The sequence below is a fragment of the Carcharhinus amblyrhynchos genome, chromosome 18 (assembly GCF_965287045.1).
Source record: "Carcharhinus amblyrhynchos chromosome 18, sCarAmb.v2.hapA, whole genome shotgun sequence".
Lineage (NCBI taxonomy): Eukaryota > Metazoa > Chordata > Chondrichthyes > Carcharhiniformes > Carcharhinidae > Carcharhinus > Carcharhinus amblyrhynchos.
In genome coordinates, this window is record NC_137341.1 from 19,169,594 (window position 1) to 19,192,698 (window position 23,105).

Here is a 23,105-nt window from a genome sequence, read left to right on the forward strand (position 1 = left end):
AAGATACTGAGAGATTGGATAAAATAAGCACAGTCAACTACAGACCCCTCAATCTCAGGTCTCCAGGGCTAGCAGTCCAGTCATTCCATGGGAAAGTGCGGAATTCATCCCCTAGCCCCAGCTGAGCCCACCCAATCCTCAGGAGCCTTAGGGGACTCTTCCTCTGCAGCCTGACAGTGGCAGAGGGCACTGCACGTATCTCCTTGATCCCCCCTTCAGGGTCCAATGCACCAGACCAGAATGTCTGGCACTTCTGGCACATGTCAAAGGGAGGTGGGCTGAAGGATGGGCCTGACGGGGGTGCCTGAGGAGTGGGGTTTGGGTCACTCTCATTGCTGAGTGGTGTTGGAGGAGGATGTGGTGCCTGTGACTTTAGTTTTGGGGAGAGGATGCCCCTGTTTTTAGAAAGGTTGGTGGTGTTCCCCTTGTCAGCGGGGAGTCACCCTATCCATGATTAGGGGAGGGGGTCTTTCTCTGATCATGAATATTGGGGCACTCTTTAAAAACAGTGCTCTGATCATGGTGAAGGTGGGCTGGCCATCATAACTCCCTTTACGCATTTTTACTTTGCTAAAGATGGATGAATCCCACCTTGGAGGCACTACCAGCGCCAGATGGAAACACTCCCATTTTCCCACTAGCAGGAGAATTTAGAGTGCAGACAGATGAATTGTGCCCTCACAGCTGTTCCCCTCCCCTGCAGGTTGTTGTCAATAATTTTCTTTGATTCTTCCCAAATATTTGAATATATTCAAAAATCAGGATAAAGTAGCATGAAGGCAGCATGGTGGCACTGCACTAGGGACCCTTATCCTTATATCTACATGGTTTTCCTCTGGGTGCTTCAGTTTCTTCCCAAAGATAGGTAGATTACCCATGGTGAAATGCGCGGGGTTATGGGAATAGGGCAGGGGCATGGGCCTGGGCCTGGGTAAGATGCCCTTTGAGAGTCAGTGCAGGCTCGATGGGCCATATGGCCAACTTCTGTACTGTAAGGATTCTATGGGAGAGGCAAGTGGAAAGAAAGTATCTTTAGTAGAAATTACTTACCTCATTGAAGTTTAAAGACAGAAAAGGAAACTGTCCACCTGATGGCACAAAGGAAAACATAGCATTTGGTGGAGCACTTGACTATACAGATCAAAAAGCCTGTAGGTTTGAATATTGGCTAAGCCCTGCATTTCAGTTAGGCTAACAATAGACCTCCATACGCTTGGGCTAGATTTGGAAAAACTAAATCAGCCAAGGTTCCAACTCCACTTCAACCCAGAGTTTCTGAATACAGATGTCTATAAAGTAGGCTATTGATAGAAGTGGAATCTTCCATGATGTGCCAAGACTGTGTAGACTGATATTGCAAACTGTTTTGCACACTTGAGGATAATGATCACTCCTTTGAGCTGTCTGCCATTATGCCTCCACAATAGAGAAGTATAAGAACATATAACAAAAAAGGGGAGAACGTTACTATGTATTGAAGTTTTTCTTCAGTTTTGATTCCTACAACTTATTGTCTATTGAATGTACAATAAAATTGGACAGACTGTAAACCAGGAAACTAATCCAATCCTGCAATTTACCCGCTGGCTAGTTTAGGTTAAAATATATATTGTTTATAATTAATCAAATGGAATGTTTTCTTTCAAATATTTCACACCAGTTCTTAATAATAGACCCTGTTGTTGCAATTCAAAAGCTGGTTTTTCTTTGTCATGTGCTTTAATACTCAAGGGAATCAATAATTGTCCTCTTTGTAGTAATGTGGGCATTCAAGAGGGTGAGCCTGGGTAAGGTGATCTTTTGGAGAGTTGGTGCAGACTTGATGGGCAAATGGCCTCCTTCTGCACAGTAGGGATTCTATTACTGTAGGGATTCTAAGATTGTGATGGGGGTCTCTTTGGAAATGGTGGCATTGAACATAAACCAGAAATTGTAAAAGCTGTAACTTCTAAACTCATTGGCAACTCAGAAAGCCAGAAGAGACAGATTTATGATGATTGTTCAGAGCCAGAAGGTAGATGAGTTTTTTTCTTCACAGCATGTTATAATGACTTGGAATGCAGTATCTGAAAGGGGGATAGTAGAAGCAGATTCAATAGCAACTTTCAAAAGAGAACTGGATAAATACTTGAAAAGAAAAACAATTACAGGGCAATGGGGAATGAGCAAGAAAATGGAACTAATTGCCCAACTCTATTAAAGTGCCAACAATGACACAGTGGGCTGAGTGGCGCATGTCTGTGCTTTAGGATTTTCTAATTGATTCAGAGCATGGGGAAAATAGCTACAATTGGATTTGCATAGAATTAGATACAAGTAAGCTTCACTTTAATACAAATTGTTTTTAAGTGGTAGCATTACTATAAACTGATTCCTACCATTTTTGCTGTGTCTGCCTTGAAGATCAATTCCTGAACATTAATGTCCATTTATTTTAATGAGAGCCAAGTAGCTGCTACTAAATCTCAGTTAAGAATATTTTTTTCAAACGATTTGACATAAACTAATAACAGGTCTTCAGTGGGAAAACAAAAGTCCCGTTGAGAATAGCGAGGCGTTAATGGTATGTTTTGTCCATCAGCAGAACATCCTTTGTTGGAAATGTTTCACAGCGATCACTACCTCAATAATGGGTCTTAGTGAATTTATTTTTCTTCCCTTTACAAAACTAAATTCATTTTTTTGCTACCCCAAAATGGTGACGGATGCCAAGGGTTAGAGAATAGAATGCTTGAATACTGAGCCCAATGTCACCAGCAATCACACCCAGTCCAAATACTTACCAGTGTCTTACTTTGCAGAGTGTAGCCTCCTTCTGTTTTTCCCATCTATCATTAATGTGCCTCAGTTTCACAAATGAAAAGACTTGCCTTTACATAATGTCTTTCATGATTTCAGGAAGTCCCACAAGCGCTTTTGAAAGTGCTGAAAAAACATGTGGCAGCTTTTCATTTTGTTGCCTTTCCATTTTATTGTTCCCTCTACATTTGATATTCTTGCAAATTGTCCTGATGAGTGCAAGACAAAAAGCTTTGACACTATCGCCGGAAATCTACCGCCCTGCCTGCTACAGAACCGGAGCAGGTGAAGTGCAGACAACACAAATGTCCATTGACCTCAGGCGGGAATTTCCAGTCTCACTCAAGCAATCCTGTCCAATGTCTTTTGTCAGCATTACTCAAGTTCTGTACTATCAAGCGATCACCTTTGAAATGCATTCACTATTTTTTTTGTGGGAATTGTGGCAGTCAATTTTTCTCACAGCAAGCTCAAACAGCAACAAAATAAATGATCAAATAATCTTTCTTTTAGTTATGTTGGTTGAGGGATTAATATTTACTGGCAAAGTGGGGAGAACTCCCCAGCTCTTCTTCAGAGTAGTATCCTTATGCCAGTGGAGAGGTGCCTTGATTCAAAGTCTCATCTGAAAGAAGAAACTTCTGACAGTGCAGCACTCTTTTAGTACTGCACTGGATTATCTGTTTAGATTTTGCCCTCCGATCTCTACATCCTCCACAACAACATTCCTATAAAAATTGGTCATCTCTGTAGCTCAAATGAAACTGATAATTTATCAATTATATTAACTAGAGAAATGTGGGTGTACCCTTAGAGCAAAGAAGGATAAAGCAAGATTTAATATAGCTGTTCAAAATTATGAAGGATTTGGATAAGGCAGATAAGGAAAAACTGTTGTTGTTCGTCCATCGTCATCGATGAGGACCTCGACACTATTAGTCATTTTGAGGCTGGTTGCAGTGTGCCCGAAGATCAGGCCAATTTGGGCACGGAATGTCCTGGCATATATTGGACAGACTTGTGTAGACACTGTAGTTGTTGCGCTGGTGGCTCTGGACTTGCGCAGCTCACGCTTAAGTTGTGCTTCAGCAATACACCTTGCTTTGTGAGCTTGACAGCCCTTGTGGATGAGACAGGCCAGGTAAGGTGGTTTTGTGCCAGAGTTTCCCAGGTAGTCGTGTCAATGTCAAGCGGCTTCAAGGAGGCCTTGAGTGTGTCTTTGAAATGCTTCTTCTGCCCTCCATGTGAGCACCTTCCAGCAGAGAGTTCCCCAAAAAGGATTTGCTTGGGTGTGCGCTCGTCTGACCTACGGATGACATGACCTGTCCAGCGGGCTTGCACTCTCATCAGCAGTGTGTGGACTGATGGTAAACTTGCTCTAGAGAGAACATCAGTGTCTGGTACTTTGTCTTGCCAACAGATGCGTAATATTCTGCAAAGACAAGTCATGTGGAAATGATTGAGCTGTCTTGCATGCCTTTGATACACAGTCCACGTTTCACAGGCATACAGGAGGGTAGTAAGTACTGCGGCGCTGTAGACCTTCAGTTTTGTTGCTGGGCTGATTCCTCAACGTTCCCATACAGTGGAGCAAGTCTACCGAAAGCAGAACTTGCCTTTGCTATTCTGCTGTTAACTTCTGTATCAATAGTCGCTGCTTGGGAGAGGGTGCTGCCAAGACAAGTGAACTGGTCCACTGCCTGTAGTTTTTGCCCTTTGATTGTGATTGTGGGTTCTGTGTACGGTGCATGAGGAGCAGGCTGGTGCATGACTTCAGTCTTTTTAACGTTGATGATGAGTCCAACGTTGTCACAAGCCATGGAAAATTTGTTCATACTGACCTGCATCTCTGGCTCTGAGCGAGCACATGGTGCAGTCACCGGCAAAGAGGAAATCTCTCAGAACAGTCTCTTTCACTTTGGTAATAGCTTGAAGTGTCCTCAGATTGAACAGCTTCCCTTCCACTCTGTACTTGAGACTGATTCCAGCAACACTGTCCTGGAAGGCATCATTCAGCATGGCCGTAAACATCATGCTGAACAGTGTGGGTGCAAGCGCACAGCCCTGTTTGATGCCATTGGTGACTGGGAATGCCTCAGAGGATTCTCTGCCATCCAGTACTCTGGCCATCATGGAACTGGCGTACCATCTGAATGAATTTGGGAAGGCAGCTGAACTTTGACATGACCTTCCACAGGCCTTGTCGACTTACAGCATCGAAGGCAACAGCGTCCCAAGCAACACATTCCAGACCGTCACCATCCTCTGGGTAAAACATTTTCCTGGCATCCCTCTTGAACCTTCTGCCCCTAACCTTGAACCTATGTTTCTCATGACTACCCCTTCAACTAAGGAGAACAGCTGCTTCTCATCCACTCTGTCTATGCCCCTTATAATCTTACACACTTGATCAGGTTGCTCCTCAGTCTTCTCTGCTCTAATAAAAACAACCTAAGCCTACCCAACTTCCTTTCATAACTTAAATGTTCCATCCCAAGCGGCATCCTGGTGAATCTCCTCTGCATCCCCTCCAGTGCAACCACATCCTTCCTATAATGTGGCAATCAAAACTGCATACAGTACTCTAGCTGTGGCCTCACCAAAGTTCTACCCAACTCCAACATGACATCCCTGCTTTTGTAATCTAGGAAAAGTGGAACTTAAATCAAAAAAGGGCAAAGTATTGTTTCTTGCGTGTCATACAGACAAAGCATACCATTCATAGAGAAGGCAATGAGCAAGTGCAGAATGTAGTGTTACAGTCATAACTAGGATATAGCAAAAGATCAACTTAATGCAAGGTAAGTCCATTCAAAGGTCTGACAGCAGCAGGAAAGAAGCTGTTCTTGATTGGTATGTGACTTCACACTTTTGTATCTTTTTCCCGACGAAAGAAGGTGGAAGAGAGAATATCTGGGGTGCGGGTTGTCCTTAATTATGTTAACTGCTTTGCTGAGGCAGCAGGAAGTGTAGACAGAGTCACTGGATGGGAGGCTGGTTTGCTTGATAGATTGGCCTACATTCATGATCTTTTGTAGTTCCTTGTGGTGTTGGGCAGAGCAGGAGCCATACCAAGCTGTGATACACCAGGAAGAATGCTTTCTATGGTGCATCTGTAGAAGTTGGTGAGAGTCATAGTTGACTTGCCAAATTTACTTAGTCTTCAGAGAACGTAGAGGTGTTGGTGGGCTTTCCTAACTATAGTGTCAGCAAGTGGAGACAAGATCAGGACACCTAAAAACTTGAAGCTGTCAATCCTTTCTACTTCATCCCCGTTGATGTAGACAGGGTCATGTTCTCCTTTTATGCTTCCTGAAGTCGATGACAATCTTCTTCATTTTGTTGACATTGAGGGAGAAATTATTTCTGTTGTACCAGTTCACCAGATTCTCTATCTCATTCCTGTACTCTGTCTCGTCATTGTTTGAGATCTGACCCACTGTGGTGGTTCGTCAGCAAACTTGAAATTGAATTGGAGGGAAAATTGGCTACACAATCATAGGAGCATTGTTGGGGGCTGAAAACACAGCCTTGTGGGGTACTGGTGTTGAGGATGATCGTGGAGGATATGTCATTGCCTATCCTTTCTGATTGTGGTCTGTGAGTTAGGAAGTTCAGGATCCAGTCGCAGAGGGAGATGTCGAGACCTGGACCACGGAGTTTGGAGATGAGTTTCATGGGAATAATGGTGTTGAAGGCTGAGCTGCAGTCAATGAAAAAGAGTCTGACATAGGTGTCCTTATTATCGAGGTGTTCCAGGATTGAGCGCAGGGCTATGGAGATGGCATCTGCTGTGGACCTATTGCAGCAATAGGCAAACTTAGTGGATCCAGGTAGTCCAGGAGGCTGAGCCACTGGCCAATAGTCATTAAGGCACGCTGCTCGGTTTTGCTTAGGTACCGGGATGATAGTTGCCTTCTTGAAGAAAATAGGGACCTCAGATTGTTGTAAAGAGAGGTTGAAATTGTCTGCGATTACTCCCGCCAGCTGATCCGCACAGGATCTGAGTGCTCATCTGGATACCCTATCCGGGCCAGTCACATTCTGTGAGTTGACTGTTGAGAAAGCTGCTCTGACATCTGCAATGGTGACCCTAGATACAAGTTCATCCAGGGCTTCCAGGGTGGAGGGCATGCTCTCGCTGACCTCTTGCTCATTAATTATTATCTCTAATCATTTATTATTATTTCTAATCATCTAATTATAATCTCTGACTGGACTCCTGTTATATCCAGTAGACATTGGAGGTATGGGTTGTTCATAAACATGTGGATCACTTGAGGAGTAGGGAGATGCTCCAGCAGTAAGTATTGCCATCAAGAAATGTTTTTGAACCTGTAAGCACTGAAATACCTAATCGACCTGTTATAGACAAGGATTTCTGTGGAAGCAAGTTGTAATGAACTGCCTGTATCTGAAGAGGTACCTGTTATTTGCAGTTCCTGTTAATGTAGATCCTTTAAACATATCTCAAACTACAGAATTGCACCATTCTACAAGAAAGAGAAAAGCCCCTCAAAGACTAAATTTATAATTGTTCAACTTATTTAGTTAGATTTGGGACTGAGGAACTTGGTTATTGAAGATTGTATAAAAGAGTTATGGGAAGAAGGATGTGGTGATGGTGGTGATTGTACCTTTAAGGAAATTACATCAGAAGAGGGTCACCTGGCATGGGGGAACAATTAGGAAGACAGTGATAAACACCCCAGGGGATGGAGTGCTCTCTTAGCGAGAAGACATTTCGTGACTGGGACAGCTGGTGGGCCCTTTTAGGGCACCTGGGGGTGGAGGAGGGGGTCTGCTAGCCTCTGTACAGTCTTTCATAATTAATAAATGCCTTTTGTGTTTCTGATAAGTCTGTGAACATGCAACATTACAGTTTCTAATATTAAATTATGGGCACTTCTTCAATGCGTAGTCATTATTACCACATGCTGCTTGTAATCTTTAAAACCCCCAAAAGAATTTCATCTCATTAGTGTTGGTTTGAATGAAACCATGAATACTTGGTTATAGTCAAATCAGATATTTGGAAATATGAAAAGGTTAGTATTGAGTTGAAAGAGTAATGTAATCCTATCATTTTATAAATCATTGGTTTGATCAAAAATTAGAATATTGTGCATTGTTCTGGTCTTTGTAGTACAACACTGATATATTGAAAAATTTGAAAAGTGGCAGAACAGGGCAAACAGAATGACTGAGAAGTTGGAGGGTTTAGATTAGAGGAGCAATTGTATTAAGTGGGCATTTTATCACTGGTTAAAAAGAAGGTTGAGAAGCAATATAATTGCCATTTTTAGGATTCAATGACATTTAGCTAATATAGGGCCATGATCAGTTACTTCATCTTGTCCAGAACAAGTAGAACCACAGTATCCTGAACTTGAAGGGGCTTAAATTCAAAATTAGCCTGTGGAAACAATAGTTAAGTCAATCTAGGTGACAGGTGGTGTGAGCAATTCATTCAAATGCAAATTAAATTCATTTCTTTTAGAAAATAGTATTATGCAGTATGTGATTAATTAGAGGCTGTAGATTTATTGAGGTTTACAGCATCGAAGCAGGCCCATCAACCCAACTTGTCCATGTTGCCCTTTTTTTTTAAACCCCTAAGCTAACCCCAATTGCCCACCTATAATAAGAACAAAAAAACAAAGAACAGCACAGGAACAGGCCCTTCGGCCCTCCAAGCTTGCACCAATCATGTTTACCTATCTAAACCAACTGCTTATATCCCTCTGTTCCCATTTGTTCATATGCCTACCAAGATAAGTCTTAAATGTGGCTAATGCAACTGTCTCAACTATCTCACTTGGCACTGCATTCCAGGCCTCCACCAGCCTCTATGTAAAAAAACTTCCACCACACATCTCCACCGAATCTTTCCCCCCTTATCTTGACCTTGTGCTCCCTTGTAATTGTAACTTCTGGCCTGGGAAAAAGCTTCCGACTGTTCACCCTATATATACTTCTCATAATTTTATAAACTTCTATCAGGAGAATAATCCCAGTTTATTCACTATTTACAGACTTCCATTCAGAAAAACGCCCTTCCATCGCTACTCTCTGTCTTCTATGGCCAAGCTAGTTCTGAATCCATTTAGCTAGCTCGCCACTGATACTTGAGATTTAATCGTTTGCCTGTCATGAGGGACCTTGTCAGATGCCCTACTAAGTCCATGTAGACAACATCCACAGCCCTTCACTCGTCAATCATTTTTATCACCTCCTCAAAAAACTCACTTAAATTAGTGAGACATGATCTCCCCATATACAAAACCATGTTGTCTGTTGCTAACAAGGCCACTCAGTTCCAAATGTGTATAGATCCTACTCTTAAGAATCTTCTCCAACAGTTTCACCTGTTACTGACGTCAAGCTCACTGGCCTATAATTACTCAGGTTATCCTTGCTACTCTTCTTAAATAACAGGACAACATTGACTATCCTCTAATCCTCAGGTACCTTACCAGTGACCAACAAAGATTTCTATTCGAAGCTCAGCAATTTCATCTCTTGTCTCCCTCAGTAATCTGGGATGTATGCCATCTGACCTTGGGGATTTGTCTACCTTAATGCTTTTTAATTCACCTAACACTTCCTCCCTCGTAATGATGACTTGTCCTAAAGGATTTACACATCCCTCCAAGATACCATCAGTGTCCCTCTTCTTTGTGAATACCAATGCAAAGTAAATCCCTAACTATGTTAGAGGTTGTGGGTTTTAACAAAAATAAAATAAATGGTGTGCACAAGTAGATTCAAAGTAACAACAACAGATTTATTATGGGTGGTCTTACCAGTGCAGAGTACAAACTGAAAGTAAAACAGCAGCCTGTGCAAACACGCTATTGACACCACCATCAAATCATATGATCAGCTCTTAAAGCAACCATGCAACCCTTTTGAATATATACTGTCACTCCCTTTTTACTTCAGTGGTCATGCCAACAAATTTCTATTGTATTATACAAAGGATCAATAATACTCTAGGCACAGTTCTATGCATCATTAATCATAAGAACATAACATCATTATACATAGTCAATGAGAAAGCCAATCAGGATTCTATTCCCTTTTGGTTTCATACAACATTCTGGAATTTGGCTGCCCTTGACCCTAGAAGTATGGTTTGAAATGTCAGTAGACAGTTCTTGGAACTAATTCTGCATCATTCTCATGTGATATAGTAGCACATTCACAATCATCAGACAACTCAGATTCAACTAAATCTTCTATAATAGCATTTGGGTGGCATGGTAGCACAGTGGTTAGCACTGCTGCTTCACAGCTCCAGGGACCTGGGTTCAATTCCCAGCTTGGGTCACTGTCTGTGTGGAGTTTGCACATTCTCCTTGTGTCTGCGTGGGTTTCCTCCAGGTGCTCCAGTTTCCTCCCACAGTCTGAAGATGTGCAGGTTAGGTTGATTGGCCATGCTAAAATTACACGTGGTGTCCTGAGATGATAGGTTAGAGGGATTAGTGGGTAAACATGTAGGGATATCGGGATAGGGCCTGGGTGAGATTGTGGTCAGTGCAGACTCGATGGGTCGATGGCCTCTTTCTGTGCTGTAGGAATTCTAAGTCATTCCAAGCATTCACAACACTAGGAATTAAAGAAGTTGGTACTTCTGAAGATGATTCTGAGACATCATTTTTCAGAATCACCTGATGAAGGGTCATCCTGACTCGGAAGGTTGGCTCTATTCTCTCTCCACAGATGTTGTCAGACCTGCTGAGTTTTTCCAACATTTTTTGTTTTTGTGACACCGGATTTAAGACTGTTTTGAAATCACCATAAATATGGACTGAATCGTCTGGTTTCATGACAGTTATGATGGGGGTAGCCCAGTCACTCATTTAACACTACTGTGTTAGAGACAGTTTATCAAATCATACTAATTCTTTTTTGACCCTGAAATGAATTGCATATAGCACACTTTTGCTTTGTGACTTTTTGGTTGTCTAGGCTTTATCTCGAGTTTCACTTGATTTCCCTTCATTGAGCCAAGTGTCTCTTTGAGTATCCACTAGTATTAATCCAGAAGATGCTGTAGGCACCAACCAATCTGCTGACAGCACTCCAGTTAAACTTTATCTTCTCCAACCATGATCTCCCAAATAGAGCTGGAAAATTACCACATACAACATGAAGAGGCAACTTCACTCTTTGTCCACTTAACTTCGGAATCACCCAGAATCTATGTGATTCACCCTCTATGGATAAAAAAGTACAGTTGGAGCTCTTCATCGTATTTCAGGACATTCTTCTTCGGTCATAGTTCTTTTCTTCCACATAGTAAATTCTTTTTTGTTCTTCTTGCAGGTACTTAGATTCTGCTTCTGAATATTCTCATGGAAAGGTGTTCTAGCGCAATATCACCCACTTTGACACATCAGTGACATGCTTGTTGTTGCTTTGACTTTTATGGTCAGCCTCCAACTTGTGGATCTTCATGCAATAAATTGTGAAGGTCACTTTAGGAGCCAGTTCTATTGACACTGTGATTTCTACTACTGTCTTTAAATGGACCAGAACCCCAAGTTACATTAGGATGCCAGACTAGTCCCCAACAATTTTTCTACTTTGGCATAAATTTGGGAATAGGATGTTTTGCTCCAGTGGTAATTCCATTGACAAACTAGGGATGTTTTATAGTAAAACAAACTTTATTTAATAACACAATTTAATATGTAACAAATGAAGTAACTTAACTGTTAACAGTTGACGAATATTTAAAAATGAAGGAAAACAAAACCTGTTTCAGTCCCAAACAGGCAATATTTCTCTTAGAGAGTCAAAAGCCACTTTGAATATTGTTAGCAACCATAAACATACTTGCTATAACAAGCGTAGACAGTCTTGAAGCTTTCAGAGAGATGAGTCTTCAGCAGCTTGAAAACAGAGAAATCTCTGTCTTCAAGTAATTCCCAGCCAGAACTGAAAAGCAATTTCTCTCTGCTACAGCCCTAGCTCCTTCCATTAACCACATCATGACATGACCCTGCAAAGCTAATGCGACGTTCCATTTCTTTAATCAAAACTCCTGAGGAAATCTCCATATATAAACATGTCCATTAACTCTTTCCTAAGTGAACACTGCATACTAAAATGAGTAATTGCCCTGCTTTTCTGACATTTGAGTTAAATGTTTCCCAGACACACTGACTGCTTACAGAATAGAGCTGAATCTGTAAACTGTCATCTTAAACATAAATAGATGTGTATATCTAAAGCAATAGTACATGATCATCACAAAAGTCAAAGCATGTTCAGTAAGCAATTTTCTTTGGAGACCACAAACTAAACGATCTTGAAGAATATTTTCTAACAACTCACCAAACTCGCAATGTTTTGCCAGACGTTTTAAGGTTGCCACAAACTAAGCAATACATTCACCATCCTCTTGATTTCTTTGATGGAACCTGAACAGTTCCATGGACAATAATGCTCTTCAAGGATCTTTGTCAAGTCATCATAAATCTTGATTCCTGGCTCTGCTGGATGAACCAAGTTCCAGAGTAAATTGTAGGTTTTACTTCCTTTTGGATTAAGGAAAGCTGCTCAGAGTAACTCATCTGCAATTTTATTTGCTTGTACAAAGTACTGAAAATGCTCTGCATCGGACTGCATGATTCATTTTTTTAATTGAAATAATCGAGGCAATAGCAACACAAGATTGCTCAGTATATATTTCTTGATATCTTCTCAATACTCTCCTTTTTAATCTGGAGTCTGATGATTTTCTTTTCAAGTTGCCTCAGCTGTACAGCAAGATATCTTGCCTTTCAGATATGCCTGGAATCTCACCCTTCTCTGACAGGAAAAAAAACCCTCTTTTAAAACCACACAGAAAACTTTTTTCTTATTTGGCCTTCCTTGAATGACACTTTATTTTTTTAATCCTGTTGTGGCTTTTCCCCAACCTTGTAATAGTCAAAGTAAAAAGCCCCACAATGATTTTTCTTCTCGATGAAACAAAATCCCAACTCAAATTTATTTCTTAAACATGCCAACTATGTTAGGTGTTGTGGGTTTTAACAGAAAGAAAAGAGTTTGTTTGCATACGTAGATTCAAACCAACAACAGATTTATCCCAGAAAGTCTTGCCTGTGCAGATTGCAAACTGAGAGTAAATCAGCAGCCTGGTGCAAATACCTTAATGGCATCACCATCAAATCATGTGATCAGCTCTTACAGAAACCATGCAATCCTTTAAGCACATTACAAAGAAATAGTGTGATACGTATAACATATGTGTGAGGAAAATTAGATGACTTTGGTCCTATGATTACCAAAGCTCCTCATCACTGGAGTTTTCCTCACCTTGTATCTAGGTATGTGGTAAATTAATCAATGGAGATTGCCATAATTATTTCAACAATTCAATTTTTGCTGCATCATGTGACCACTAGGATAGTAAAAGGGCAAATTAGATGGACCTTGGTCTTTTGCTGCCCATCAATTCTGATGTTCTTATAGATGCAGTAATGAAATGTTAACTAATGCATCATTCAGTCCTTGGTCTTTGCAATTTTGGCGGGGGTGTGGAGAGTTGGTGGCATTATGGCTTTGGATCAAGTAGATGTACTTTCCAAAGGAGTATACATGTACTCATCTGGCTAGATCATTATAGCCAGGGACCAGATAGCCATTATGTCCCTTTGTCTTCCAGAGATGGTAATCAGACTTAGAATGTGTGTTTAGAAGTACTTTGAATTGGCTAGGTCTACAGGAAATCTGTCCTACTGTTCCATGGAGATCCCTTGCTTTCTGTGGCTAATGGTGCTGTTATCATCCACCTTTAGTGTCCCAGATTCATTTGGGAAAAAAAATACAACTCAGGTCCTTTTAAAGTTCAATATTTAAACATGTTACTCCAATTTTTTCTCTATTTTCGTAAGAATCATAAAATGCAATCTACAATTGATTTCTGGAAACAAGTGCCAGAATCAAAATATCTGCAACTCAAGAAAACTGGTCAATGACTCATTTCAATTTTCAGCACAACATACTGCTGTGAATCAGTGTACTGCGTAATGAGGTTTGTAAAGTCAAAACATCATGTAGTCGTAACAAATCTTCACATGAGAAAGCTCCTTCATACAGCCTTGACAACGTGAGCCAGATTTTCAAGGTCCTACAGCCAGGATGGAGACTTACAAGACCTTAGTTAGAAGTAATTTGCCTGTGCTAAGTTTTTTTCATGTCTTGGGGCTCTCAGACATCTGAAGATTATCAGATGTGGTTCTTCGCTCCAATACATTTGACCACTCCTGAAATAGACAATGTCTAATATTTCGCTAAATGTCATTTACCCATCTTGGTTCTGTAGTGGTTTACTTCTCTTACACAAGGATCTTAGTATCAACACAAAAGTTACAGTCATCAAAAACGTTCATTCTTAGGCATCCGAAGATGGCGCACATGAATTAGATATGATGTCTGCCTTAGATTGGAGGTCACTCCCCAAGTAGGGCAGATGTTTGTTGTGGTTGATAGGACTTTTGACTAAGTTTGACCTATCCCCTGGGCCACTGCTCTCATCCCCTCCCTGTCCTCCCAGATAAGGACGCACTTGTCCTGAGTTTTCACCCCACTAGCCTCTGTTTTTCAAAGTATCATTCTCTGCTATTTCCGCCAACTCCAGTATGATGCCACCACTCAACACATCTTGCCCTCACTCTCCCATCAGCATTCTGCAGGGACTGTTCTCTCTAATGTATCCTGATCCACTCCTCCGTCACACCCAACACTTTACCCTCTGCCCATGGCATCTTCCCATGCAATCATAGAAGGTGCAACACTTGCCCCTTTACCTCCTCCTTGCTCACCACCCCAGGTCCGAAATGGCCTTTTCAGGTGAAACAGCACTTCACATGCACCTCCTTGAATCTGCTGTATTGCATTCATTGCTCCCAATGCAGTCTACATCCGAGGGACCAAATGTAGATTGGGTGACTGCTTTGCTGAACACCTTCAGCCTGTCCGCAAGTAGGACCCAGACCTTTTTGTTGCTTGCCACTTCAACACACCACACTGCTGTCCTGTCCGTATGTCCATCCTTGGCCATTTGCAATGCTAGCGAACCCCAACACAAACTGGAGGAACAGCAACTTGTCTTCTGATTAGGCACTTTACATCCTTTCAGACTGATCAACAACTTTAGAGCATGAACTCTCCCCTTCAACTTCATCCTATTCCATTTATTTCATTCTGTTTCTTCTTTTCCCCTCATTCCTCTATTTTAATCATCTGCCTTTCTCTCTTCCATTTTTCCATTTCTCCATTCCTGCTCTCCTTGCCCCACCACCACCTCCCCCCTCCCCCCCCCCCACCCCAATCCTCCCATCCCCTTCAGGGCAACTGACCTCTCAACTGACACTTTTAGCACCTCTCCCAGCTGGCTTTATCCTCATTTACATTCCTTTTGTCCTTTTACAGCCCTCTCCCACCGCAACCCTCACTGTATAAATCTTCTTTGATTTTCTTTGCCCTCAGCTCTGATGAAGGGTCATCCAGACTCAAAACATTGGCTCTTTTCTCTCTACACAGATGCTGTCAGATCTGCTGAGATTTTCCAGCATTTTCTGTTTTTGTTCTGTTAGGAGAATGGGTCCACATTTTGGAGGGTTTTTCCATTAATCGTAATGGTAGGAGAGACTGGATCTTGTCTTAAGGCATGTTGGTAAAGGACTTGAGTCATCTTGAGGTTGAGGCTGAGACCAATTCTTTGGTATGCTTCCATGAAGGCGCCAAGCATGGTTTGAAGATTCTCTTCTGAGAAAGCAGAGCTGGCTTTGTCATCCGCATACTGACGTTCCATGAATGATGTCATTGTTATTTTCTTCTTGGATTCCAACTGGTTGAGGTTGAAAAATTTTCCATCCATCTTTTAAACAATGCCCACTCCAGTCAGAAACTTGTACTTGACAAAGTGAAGCATAGTGACAATGGGAGAAAAGATGGGGGCGATGACATGTCCCTGCTTGGTTTTAAACTTGACCTTGAAGGTTTCTGTCATATTTCTATCTGTCTGGACTGTCACCAATATCTTGTCATGGAGGAGTCAGAGGCTGTTAATCATAGAATCCTACAGTGCAGAAAGAGGCCCTTTGGCCCATCGAGTCTGCACTGAACACAGTCCCACCCAGGCCCTATCCCCATATCACTACATAGTATACCCACTAATTCCTCTAACCTACGCATCCCTTGGACTACCTACAGACGTCACCTCAAGCCCCTGGGAGAGGTACCATCAATGCTGTCTGAGGTGAATTCTCTGCATCAGCTGGGAGGACAGACATACCAACATCAGCATCCTTGAAGGAGTCAAGAACATCAGCATTGATTTTAAAGTTTATTTATTAGTGTCACAAGTAGGCTTCTATTAACACTGCAATGAAGTTACTGTGAAAATCCCCTAGTCACCACACTCTGGTGCCTGTCGGGGTATAATGAGGGTGCATTTTGCATGGCCAGTGCAGCTAAGCAACACACATTTCTTACGGACTGTGGGAGGAAAGCGGAGCATCTGGAGGAAATCCATACAGACAGGGGGAGAACGTGCAGACTCCACACAGACAGTGACCCGAGCCGATAACTGAACCCAGATCCCTGGCGTGGAGGCAGCTTGCTAGCCACTGTGCCACCCTGTAAAGCCATGATCATCTGAAACCAACTCTGCTGGGCTGGTCACATGGTTAGGATGCCAGAGTCCCAACTGCCAAAGCAAATCTTTTTCAACCAGCTCAAGGAGGGATCCCAAACAAGAGGAAGACTAAGAAGCACTTCAAAGACACCCTAAAGGCTTACCTCAAGATATGCAATGTAGACATCAATGCCTGGCAGACCCTTTCTCAGACCTACTTGGAAGAACACTGAGTGAAGGGACACAATTCTTTCAGACTACAAGATGGCAAGAGGAGTTCCAGAAAATGGCCTGAGAAAGGAATACCATCGATCTCGAGCCCAAGAACTTATCCCACTTTCAGGAAACACCTGCCAAGTGTGCTGTTGAAACTTCGGTTCTTGGATCGGGCTCATCAACCACACACTGACCCACAGAATCCATGACCAATGGCAGAATTTCTTAGATCAACAATTATACTTGTTAATGAGTGAACACCAAAGAAGAGGGTCAAAGACACGCCTTCTCACTTTGTGCTGAGGAACAGCAGTTCGAAGTTACTGCTCACTTATAGGCATTACGGTGACTCGTAAAAGGAACTGAAATCTCAGGTGGACCACAAGACAGCAGAACTTCAGAAACAGCTATTCATCAGCTGAAGTTTGCTGAAAAGAATTGCACAGACCGTTATCATCACCAGCTATTTCTCAGAACTCAAGGACTTCTGTATAATTTTTTATTTATATTTATTTCTACTTCATATATATGTAGATGCAGGTGTATGACCACTGCTCCTTACCCACTTCTTTAGTACTTAATAAACTTAACCTAAGCTCCAGAAAGATAGGCTGATGTGGCTCCTTTTTAAACATAACTATTGGGCCTGGAAAAGATACCGAAGGGAAAGAGAACGTTGTTAAATGAAACCTTTGTTGTTACCAGCAGAGGGTGTGTTCAATAAAGATACAGAGCCAATCATCTTCTGTCACATGGATTTGTGACAATTAGGGGGTATCCCAGCTGGATCGTGACAAATTGAGGGGTCTTGCCTAGATCAGTAACTTTTGGGGAACCCCATGTGGGGCTGGTTGTAACAGCATTGTCTTTAGACCCTGGTCCTCCAGGAAGTCCAATAATTCAATTTCTACAGCAGATGTTTCATTAACCAGAGTTTGAGAATTGGACAACTATTGTTAACAATGAATAGGTTTACAAGAAAGGTGAAGCATGATCTAAACTTCTGCAAGTTATCAAACTTGGCTCAAAAATTATCAAGCAGTGCTTGTAATTTATCTCTGCATTATTTGAGTTTGAGTTCTTTTAGTTCAATATCAGGGAATGTGTTTACTTGCCTTCTGAGAAACGAAAGTCATTGAAGTTTCTTGACAGTATATCTCTTTACAAAAGCCTTAGTTTTTTCAGGAAGCTGAAAACTGAATCCTTCCCTGGGACTACCAGGTTGAGAGTTTCACAATATCAGTGAGAAATATCTGATCCTGCATCCATTCATCAAATCCCACTTGTGGATAGAATCTTCGCTTTTCTTCCTGAAAAGCAATGATAAGCTCAACCAGTTCCACATACCGATTCAAGATGATGTTGGTTGACAACCACCTCACAATGCAGTAGGAAGAAATGTCATTAGGCTTGTCTTCAAGATTCAGTTCTTCAGTAACAGTTTTGATCAGTTGAGAGAGTCTTCCCATTTGAACAGATGGAGTTGACAATTTCAAGGACCACGAGTGAAGGAGCAGAGAGAGAGCTAAGATTTTACCTGTTAAAAACCTGTTTAAAATAAGTTTAAAGCACTTTGTTCTTTGTAGAACTGTTTAAAACATTTATTTATTGTATTTACTGCTTTAAGAATTCTGAGGGAGTGGTTAGCAGGCAGTTGTGGGACATCAGCTTTAAATCAGCGCCAGGTGTAAAAGGAGGCCTGGTGTAGACAGTGGGCAGCGTCTGAGCGGGCAGCGGAGTGAGTGGGAAGTAGAGTGAGCTATTAGGGCTTAATATCAAAAAGGGCTGGAAGGAAAAAAGGCCAGGTGAGCTTGTTTGAAAAACAAGGAAAAAAAAACAAACAAAAAAAAATTTTGTTCAAAACTACCACAGTGAATAATGGAGGGGCATGTGATGTGTGGTTTCTGTATGATGTGGGAACTGGTGGACCCCAGGGTCCATCCCAGTGACCATGTCTGTAGTAAGTGCAGGTTGCTGGAGGAGCTCCAGCTCAGGGTAAATGAGCTGGCCTCTGAGCTACAGACACTGAGGCTCATCAGGGGGAGAGAGGGTGCCATTGTCAATGGGGTGCAAGTGACATCCACCCCCCCTAGACTGGCTAACTCTAAGGGTCAGGGACAAGAGGGGGCTGCTGGGAGGAGGAAGGGGGGTGAGGAGCGGAGGCCTCAGCCTCTTAATCTGCATAACAGGTTTGAGGTTCTTGCTTCCAGGCTGGACGAGAACGAGGCAGGTGAGGTTGGTGAGCAAACTGCACACGGTACAGTGATGCAGCAGGACATAGGCAAAGAGAGGGGGAAAAGGAACGTAGTAGTGATTGGGGATAGTGGGGTGAAGGGTATTGACACTGCCCTTTGTCACAATGACAAAGTGCACAGAAGGGTGTGTTGTCTGCCTGGTGCTCGGGTACGGGATGTCGCAGCTGGGCTGCAGAGGAACCTGGAGTGGGAGGGTGAGAATCCGGTCGTTGTGGTTCATGTGGGTGCCGGCGACGTAAGCAAAATGCAGACTGAGGATCTGGGGAGGGAGTATGAAAAGCTGGGAATGGAATTAAAAAGTAGAACCGACAAGGTGGTCATCTCTGGGCTGCTGCCTGAACCGAGTGCAGACGGGCGTAGGGTTGACAGGATTAAGGAAGTGAATGGGTGGCTCAGGGATTGGTGTGGGAGGAATGGGTTTGAATTTATGGGGCATTGGCACCAGTATTGGGGTAGGTGGGACCTGTTCGGGCGGGATGGGGTTGGTCTGAACCGTGCTGGGACCAGAGTGCTGGCGAATCGAGTAAAGAGGACTGTAGACAGGGCTTTAAACTAATTGGGGGGGGAGGGTGCGAGGGTAAGTGACGTTACGAGGTCTAAAGTTAAGGAGAGGGTACAGGTAAGGGAAGAGGCCGAGGATGTCCCAATAATAGAGGGAGTAGGGGGCGTGAGTATGGTTGGTGGCGTTACGGCAAATAGGGTCCAGGTGAAGGCTGGGATGAAAGCGCTTTATCTGAATGCACGAAGCATTCGGAATAAAATGGATGAGCTGGTGGCGCAGATCGACACAAATGGATACGATCTGGTGGCCATTACAGAGACGTGGCTGCAGGGTGACAGGGACTGGGAGCTGAATGTACAGGGCTATCAAGTGTTTAGGAAGGATAGGCAGGAGGGAAAAGGGGGGGCGTAGCTCTGCTGATTAAGGATAGCATCACGGTGGTAGCAAGGGATGATATTGGAGCCAAGGAGCAGAGGGTGGAATCGTTGTGGGTGGAGATTAGGAACAGCAAAGGGAGGAAGACGCTGGTGGGTGTCGTCTATAGGCCCCTGAATAATGATCTGGAGGTGGGGCGGGCTGTTAACGCGCAAATCAGTGCGGCGTGCAGGAATGGGATGGCCGTAGTTATGGGGGATTTCAATCTGCATATTGATTGGTCGACCCATGTTGGATGAGGTGGGCTCGAGGAAGAGTTCTTGGAATGCTGCCGGGATAGTTTCCTCGAACAGTGTGTGTTGGAGCCGACGAGGGAGCGAGCTATCTTGGATCTGGAGCTATGTAATGAGGCGGGTAGAATTAGGGACCTTGTGGTGAAGGATCCTCTTGGGGAGAGTGATCATTGTATGGTGGAGTTTCTGGTGCAGATGGAGGAGGAGAAAGTGGGTTCCCGGACACGCGTCCTCTGTTTGAATAGAGGGGAGTACGGTAGGATGAGAGAAGAATTGGCGAATGTGGACTGGGGGAGCGCGTTGGAGGGAGGGTCTGTTGAGGAGCAGTGGAGGATCTTTAAGGAGATCTTTCTTGGTGCTCAGCGGAAATTTATTCCGATGGTCAAAAACGATAGTAGGAGGAGAGGTAATAAGCCATGGATAACGAAGGAGGTGAAGGAAAGTGTTAAATTAAAAGCGGAGGAATTTAGAGTAGCTAAGAGTAGTGGGCGAGAAGAGGATTGGGAGAGGTTTAAATGTCAACAAAGATTGACAAAGAAGTTGATAAAGAAGGGTAGGAGAAACTATGAAGCTGGGCTAGCGCTTAATATAAAAAAGGATAGCAAGAGTTTTTATAAATATATAGAAAGGAAGAGGCTGGCTAGGGTGAATGTTGGTCCTTTAGAGGATGAGAAAGGGGACCTAGTGGTAGGGGATGAGGATATGGCTAAGGTATTGAATAACTTTTTTGTTTCTGTCTTCATGGAGGAGGACGTGAATAATTTGCCAGGTGTTAGCGATGGAAAGGTGGTAGGACTGGAGGGTCTTAATGACATTACTGTTACTAGAGAGGCGGTGCTCGACAGACTGGAGGGGCTGATTGTGGACAAGTCCCCAGGACCAGATAGAATGCATCCGAGGGTTCTGAAAGAAATGGCAGAGGTGATAGTGGATGCCTTGGTGGTTATTTTCCAGACGTCGCTGGATTCCGGGGAAGTGCCGGATGATTGGAAAACGGCTAATGTTACGCCGTTGTTTAAGAAGGGTGCCAGGCAAAAGGCGGGGAATTATAGGCCGGTTAGTTTAACGTCTGTGGCAGGTAAAATGTTAGAATCCGTCATTAAGGAGGAAATTGCGAGGCATCTTGAAGGGAATTGCTTGATAGAGCAGACGCAGCACGGTTTCATTAAAGGGAAGTCGTGTCTGACAAATTTACTGGAATTCTATGAGGATGTGTCTAGGGCGGTGGATAGAGGAGAGCCGGTGGATGTGGTCTTTCTAGATTTTCAGAAGGCGTTTGACAAAGTACCTCACAAGAGGTTATTGCAGAAGGTCGAGGGACATGGAGTTGGGGGTAGGGTGTTAGCGTGGATAGAGGATTGGTTGTCAAATAGGAGGCAGAGAGTGGGGGTCAACGGGTGCTATTCGAATTGGCGGATGGTGACTAGTGGAGTGCCCCAGGGGTCGGTGCTGGGGCCTCAGCCTTTTACCATTTATATAGATGATCTGGAGGAGGGAACCGAGTGTAGGGTGTCGAAATTTGCTGATGACACCAAGATTGGGGGAACGGCAAATTGTGCGGAGGGTGTGGAGAGTCTGCAGAAGGATCTAGATAGGCTGGGCGAATGGGCCAGGAAATGGCAAATGGAATTTAATGTTGGCAAGTGTGAGGTGGTCCACTTTGGTAGGAAGGACTATTACTTACGGGGCGAAAAACTGCAGCAGGCGACGGAGCAGAGGGACCTCGGGGTCCTTGTGCATGAGTCGCAAAAACCCAGCTTGCAGGTGCAGCAGGTGGTCAGGAAGGCGAATGGGATGCTGGCCTTCATAGCGAGGGGGATTGAATATAAAAGTAGGGAGGTCTTGCTGCAGCTGTATAGGGCATTGGTGAGGCCGCAGCTGGAGTACTGTGTGCAGTTTTGGGCGCTGCACCTGTGCAAAGATATTTTGGCCTTGGAGGGAGTGCAGAGGAGGTTTACTAGGCTGATACCGGAGTTGAGGGGGGTTGAGCTATGAGGAGAGGCTGAATAAACTGGGCTTGTACTCGTTAGAGTTTAGAAGAATGAGGGGAGATCTCATTGAGACGTATAAGATGATGAATGGGATGGATAGGATAGAGATGGAGAGACTCTTCCCGCTCAAAAAAGACAGTAGGACTAGGGGGCACAGCCTCAAGATAAAAGGGGGGCGGTTTAGAACGGAGTTGAGGAGGAACTTCTTCACTCAAAGGGTGGTGAATCTCTGGAATTCTCTGCCCGTTGAAGTGGTGGAGGCTGCCTCGCTAAATATTTTTAAGACGCGGGTTGATGGGTTTTTGATGAGAGAGGGGATTAAGGGTTATGGGGAGAAAGCGGGAAAGTGGAACTGAGCCACGACAGATCAGCCATGATCTTATTGAATGGCAGGGCCGGCTCGAAGGGCTAGATGGCCTACTCCTGCTCCTATTTCTTATGTTCTTATGTTCTTATTTTCACAACATTTTGTAATTGACGTATCTGGCTGCTAGATGTTCACGATGATAGATGCAAAGAATAAGGAAAAATTTGGGATCATTTTTTAAGAGTGGAATTAGGCCTACATGTTTCACAACCATTGCAGGTGCTCTACCCATTGGAAAACTGATAATTTTGTTCAGTGCTACATCAGCATTTGTCAATGCTCCATCAAGTGCTTTTTTATGTTAGCATCATGAGTTGTTTCTTTTAGTACCACTAAATCCAACATTTCTTCTTTCACAATTTTACATTTGAGAAAAACATAGAAACAAGTATTACCAGTTGTGGGTTGTCTTGTATGTCTGTGGATTAATCAAAAGCTATTCATTGTGAGTGTCAGAGAATTCTTTAGATTGTTTTCTTTCTTGCTTGCAACATTAGCACTGATTTGGGAAATATGCTCTCCATAGTGTGGTGTAAAATTAGATTTTGTGTTATTAGTTGGTGAAATTTTGTGTTTCTTTGGATCTAAAATAGTACCAACTTCAACAATATTCTTAACAAATTATCCATATGAGCATGGATGTTTAACAT